The sequence below is a fragment of the Dreissena polymorpha genome, chromosome 8 (assembly GCF_020536995.1).
Source record: "Dreissena polymorpha isolate Duluth1 chromosome 8, UMN_Dpol_1.0, whole genome shotgun sequence".
Classification (NCBI taxonomy): Eukaryota; Metazoa; Mollusca; class Bivalvia; order Myida; family Dreissenidae; genus Dreissena; species Dreissena polymorpha.
The window spans coordinates 12398837-12405123 of NC_068362.1; positions in this window are offsets into that span (position 1 = coordinate 12398837).

A 6287-nucleotide genomic window follows, 5' to 3' on the forward strand; every position below is an offset into this window, starting at 1 on the left:
ATCCAAATGTCTTGCCCTGTTAATCAGATAACGCAAGTTTGTTAAACTTGTTAATACTTCAATTTTTTTATCTTCACTTCAACTTTTATAAGCACTTTCCTGTGAATAATTTTTGTTTTATTTAGCATTGTGATGAGTAAAAGATTTGTGCAATTTTGTGCTGAGAAATAAAAGTATTTTTTATTGCTGTCAGTCTTACGCAGAGCGTATTTTCCAAAGTATGAAAATCACACACAAATTGCTTCCCCCCTTTTCTCAGGAATATTTTGTATCATTGTTATTTGTGATGTCAGTGTGCTTGTTTGTTGATTTAGTATATTTTAACCTGTTAGTGAAAGCATATGTGATCCTAGGTGATTGAAGAATGTTTTTTTTTGTATAAAATGTGTTTGTATAGTGAAAGGATTAATATTTTAATCGAAGGTCAAATTTTATATTCAAACTACACAACTTCAATAAAAATTACGTCAGGACCATTTTTTAGTTTGACAAATATGTTTACAATTTGTGTATTTTATTGTCATCATCAACAAAGCAACTTATTTTCATCCATATTGCATATAATTACTTAGGAAAATTACTTATGAAGAGTTATGCATATACCTGTATTTGTGTAAGTTATTCGATTAAACAATGTGAATTCTTTAAAATAACATTTACATTTGTAGTAAATGCAATGGTAGGTATTACTAGGTCATACTAAATATGCATCTCAAGGACAAGACATGCGCATTATGCGTATCTTCAAAATATGCAAATGTGGAATTATAACTGGTATTAAATATGTGCCACAATTTTTCATTTGATTTTATGTTAAGATTATGATTTTCTTTTGACATGACCTATGTAGGAATCATTTGTCCATAACTCATTTATATATTTACATGTGTAACATGCAGATTTTGATTGTTTTGTTTGAAATCAATATAAATGCTTGATGTTTGCTTGATTTGCTTGTCTGTTTTTGGAGTATAGCCAACATATATCATACACAATAAAGCATTATTCTTAGACTGGATGTTTTCTTGTAGGTTTTTTATTTACCCTCCTTTCTCAGAAGAAATTGAACATTTCAATATGCTACCAGCCTCAAACCAGACATTTCAATATGCTACCAGCCTCAAACCAGAACATTTCAATATGCTACCAGCCTCAAACCAGAACATTTCAATATGCTACCAGCCTCAAACCAGAACATTTCAATATGCTACCAGCATCAAACCAGAACATTTCAATATGCTACCAGCATCAAACCAGAACATTTCAATATGCTACCAGCCTCAAACCAGAAACATTTCAATATGCTACCAGCATCAAACCAGAACATTTCAATATGCTACCAGCCTCAAACCAGAACATTTCAACAGCCTACCAGCCTCAAACCAGAACATTTCAATAGGCTACCAGCCTCAAACCAGAACATTTCAATATGCTACCAGCCTCAAACCAGAACATTTCAATATGCTACCAGCCTCAAACCAGAACATTTCAATATGCTACCAGCCTCAAACCAGAACATTTCAATATGCTACCAGCATCAAACCAGAACATTTCAATATGCTACCAGTCTCAAACCAGAACATTTCAATATGCTACCAGCCTCAAACCAGAACATTTCAATAGGCTTCCAGCCTCAAACCAGAACATTTCAATAGGCTACCAGCCTCAAACCAGAACATTTCAATAGGCTACCAGCCTCAAACCAGAACATTTCAATAGGCTACCAGCCTCAAACCAGAACATTTCAATATGCTACCAGCCTCAAACCAGAACATTTCAATATGCTACCAGCCTCAAACCAGAACATTTCAATATGCTACCAGCCTACCAGCCTCAAACCAGAACATTTCAATATGCTACCAGCATCAAACCAGAACATTTCAATATGCTACCAGCCTCAAACCAGAACATTTCAATAGGCTACCAGCCTCAAACCAGAACATTTCAATATGCTACCAGCATCAAACCAGAACATTTCAATATGCTACCAGCCTCAAACCAGAACATTTCAATATGCTACCAGCCTCAAACCAGAACATTTCAATATGCTACCAGCCTCAAACCAGAACATTTCAATATGCTACCAGCATCAAACCAGAACATTTCAATATGCTACCAGCCTCAAACCAGAACATTTCAATATGCTACCAGCCTCAAACCAGAACATTTCAATATGCTAGCAGCATCAAACCAGAACATTTCAATATGCTAGCAGCATCAAACCAGAACATTTCAATATGCTACCAGCCTCAAACCAGAACATTTCAATATGCTACCAGCATCAAACCAAAACATTTCAATATGCTACCAGCATCAAACCAGAACATTTCAATATGCTACCAGCATCAAACCAGAACATTTCAATATGCTACCAGCCTCAAACCAGAACATTTCAATAGGCTACCAGCCTCAAACCAGAACATTTCAATAGGCTACCAGCCTCAAACCAGAACATTTCAATAGGCTACCAGCCTCAAACCAGAACATTTCAATATGCTACCAGCCTCAAACCAGAACATTTCAATATGCTACCAGCCTCAAACCAGAACATTTCAATATGCTACCAGCCTCAAACCAGAACATTTCAATATGCTACCAGCCTCAAACCAGAACATTTCAATATGCTACCAGCATCAAACCAGAACATTTCAATATGCTACCAGCCTCAAACCAGAACATTTCAATATGCTACCAGCCTCAAACCAGAACATTTCAATATGCTACCAGCCTCAAACCAGAACATTTCAATATGCTACCAGCCTCAAACCAGAACATTTCAATATGCTACCAGCATCAAACCAGAACATTTCAATATGCTACCAGCCTCAAACTAGAACATTTCAATATGCTACCAGCCTCAAACCAGAACATTTCAATATGCTACCAGCCTCAAACCAGAACATTTCAATATGCTACCAGCCTCAAACCAGAACATTTCAATATGCTACCAGCCTCAAACCAGAACATTTCAATATGCTACCAGCCTCAAACCAGAACATTTCAGGAGGCTACCAGCATAAAACCAGAACATTTCAATATGCTACCAGCCTCAAACCAGAACATTTCAATATGCTACCAGCCTCAAACCAGAACATTTCAATAGGCTACCAGCCTCAAACCAGAACATTTCAATAGGCTACCAGCCTCAAACCAGAACATTTCAATAGGCTACCAGCCTCAAACCAGAACATTTCAATATGCTACCAGCATCAAACCAGAACATTTCAATATGCTACCAGCCTCAAACCAGAACATTTCAATATGCTACCAGCCTCAAACCAGAACATTTCAATATGCTACCAGCATCAAACCAGAACATTTCAATATGCTACCAGCCTCAAACTGGAACATTTCAATATGCTACCAGCCTCAAACCAGAACATTTCAATATGCTACCAGCCTCAAACCAGAACATTTCAATATGCTACCAGCCTCAAACCAGAACATTTCAATATGCTACCAGCATCAAACCAGAACATTTCAATATGCTACCAGTCTCAAACCAGAACATTTCAATATGCTACCAGTCTCAAACCAGAACATTTCAATATGCTACCAGCCTCAAACCAGAACATTTTAATATGCTACCAGCCTCAAACCAGAACATTTCAATATGCTACCAGCCTCAAACCAGAACATTTCAATATGCTACCAGCCTCAAACCAGAACATTTCAATATGCTACCAGACTCAAACCAGAACATTTCAATATGCTACCAGCCTCAAAGCAGAACATTTCAATATGCTACCAGCATCAAACCAGAACATTCAATATAGCTACCAGCATCAAACCAGAACATTTCAATATGCTACCAGCATCAAACCAGAACATTCTGCCAGTAATTGCCGTTTGTTCATGTTTTATGCTGTTTGCTTCTTATCACCTATCCTACCGTTGGAAATGAAGCCTTTAAAACTTAATCTAGTAAGCAATGTCTTTAATTTAATTTGCTTTGGAATATCAAATGCGTCAAAGTGCGTATCTAAGTGGTCAAAGTGCGTATCTAAGTGGTCAAAGTGCGTATCTAAGTGGTCATGGGTGAAGCTCTGATAATGTATTATTACACATGGTATTCATGTTTCTGGAGGCCCGGATTGGTTCCCCACGCTTGCAGCATTTTTAAGATCATCTCTAAAAACATGGGGAACAGGTGCTAGCGAACATATTTTCATTTGTTTGTTTGTTTGGATTGTTAATGGTTTTCAAAAGTATTGAAGTTCCTCATATCACAATGGTCAATTAACTTACAGATATACTATTTTAGGCTAACTATTTTGTGCAGTGGTTGGAACACGCGCATTCTCACCTAGATCAATACAGTTCATTTCCTGTTCCCAAGCCACATGTGAGTTTGGTCACCATACCAGACACTGAGGTTTCCTCTGGGCACTATGGCTCCCCTACCACACAATAACACTAATAATTTAAATATATATTTCAGTAAAATACAAAATGGCTGGAAATTGCAGATAGAATTCAAATTTGTCCCATCTTTCATGAGTCAAATAGTTAATAAGGAAGGATTGCCGGGTGGCACTCCAGGTCCTCAAATAATGGATCCTCCTGCGCTGAAGGATCTAATCAACTTTAAAATACACACACACTCAGTTAACCCTTTCAGTGCTGGAACCGAATTTTTGAGGGCCTTTGCAAACAGTTCTGTGGCGTCTCATCTGGATTTAAACTGTTTGCTGTTCTTATAGTATTCTTTGAAAAAAAAATCGAAGAAAAATGCTAATTTAGAATTTCAGCAGACAACATTTTAGCAGACGAAAATTTCCCAGCATGCAAAGGGTTAATTTTTATTTCTTGGGATAGCAGGTTAACCTGCATTAAAGTGCCCATACTTCAGGACTTACTCTGCCAAAGGCTACAAATTGACCTTTTTTGGCTAAAGAAAATTTCTTACGGCTACAAGTTTTCTGCATTAAAACTTTAAAATTTTCACAAATAAGAGAATGTTGCCATAGCAGAGAGAATTTGCCTAAAGAAATTTTTGATCTGTGGGAAGCCCTGTACTTATTCCAGTAACTGTCAACTGCCCATTTGAGTCTGTGATAGGGGGAGAATGAAATAATTTCATGACCAATCATGACACAAGTTATGTTGCCAGGCCACAAATGGCAACCACAATCCTTAGATTTTTAGTCCTCCCCTGTACTTACTGAGCTAGGCGGCTCTTCTACCACAACAGAGACGAATTGAGAATGTCTCAATAAGCAAACACAAATTTATAGGTTTTAACATGGACACATTTCAAACTGAAAAAGAAGGCTCGGCAAAATCTCATTTTGGCTTCCTTCTCCACTTTTGAACAAGCTTTTTGACACCACTGTTAAGGAATTATATACATGTAGCGATTTCTGTCAAATATCACTTGTCCGTTCATACTCTGGAGCTATACAAACAATTCATTTTCCTGACAAGAGGCATAATAATGGTACATGCTGAAATCCTAAGTGAACATTTGATTCCAAGTACAAATTTAAAGCCACACACCTTGAAATGAAATACATGTTAATCAATACATATAGATGGAATTTCAAAGTGTGCAAAATTGTCATTAAATCTATAGCCTTGTTAGCAAGTAATTTTTATTTATTTTTTAATTTTAAAACCAAAAGTAGGATTTCTATATGTATACGTCCATTTTGACAAACGCGATTATAAACGCGTCCATTTTGACAAACGCGATTATAAACGCGATTATATTTAAGTTTTAAAGCGCAAAAAAGATGGATTTTTACCTTGTAACCACCAGATATATTCTAATTGGCATAGATAAAATTAAATCTATAGCCTAGTTGGCAAGTGATTTTTTATTTTTCAAACGGTAACGCTTTTAAAACTGTAAGTAGGATTTCTAGACGTATACGTCCATTTCGACAAACGCGATTATTTTTAAGTTTTAAAGCGCAAAAAAGACAGATTTCTACCTTGTAACCACCAGATTCTGATATATTCTAATTGGGATAGATAAAATATGTTTCTTATTTATACCTAAATTTACTATGCCATGTATTTCATTTCAAGCGTATATCCAATCCTAAGTCTCCATCTGATCCTAAGTAAGTGTACATCCAAACCTTCAATCCTGATTTTGCATCCAACTCAAACAATAATATGATCATAAGCGTACTTAGTACATCATATTCCAAGTTCTAGTATACAGCCAAACTTAATTGTACATTTGATCTGTAGTGTGCACGATATACAAAGTATTCAGCTAAATTTAAGTGTACATTTGATTCTAAACCCGAATGATAAACAAAGTGTACAACCAAACT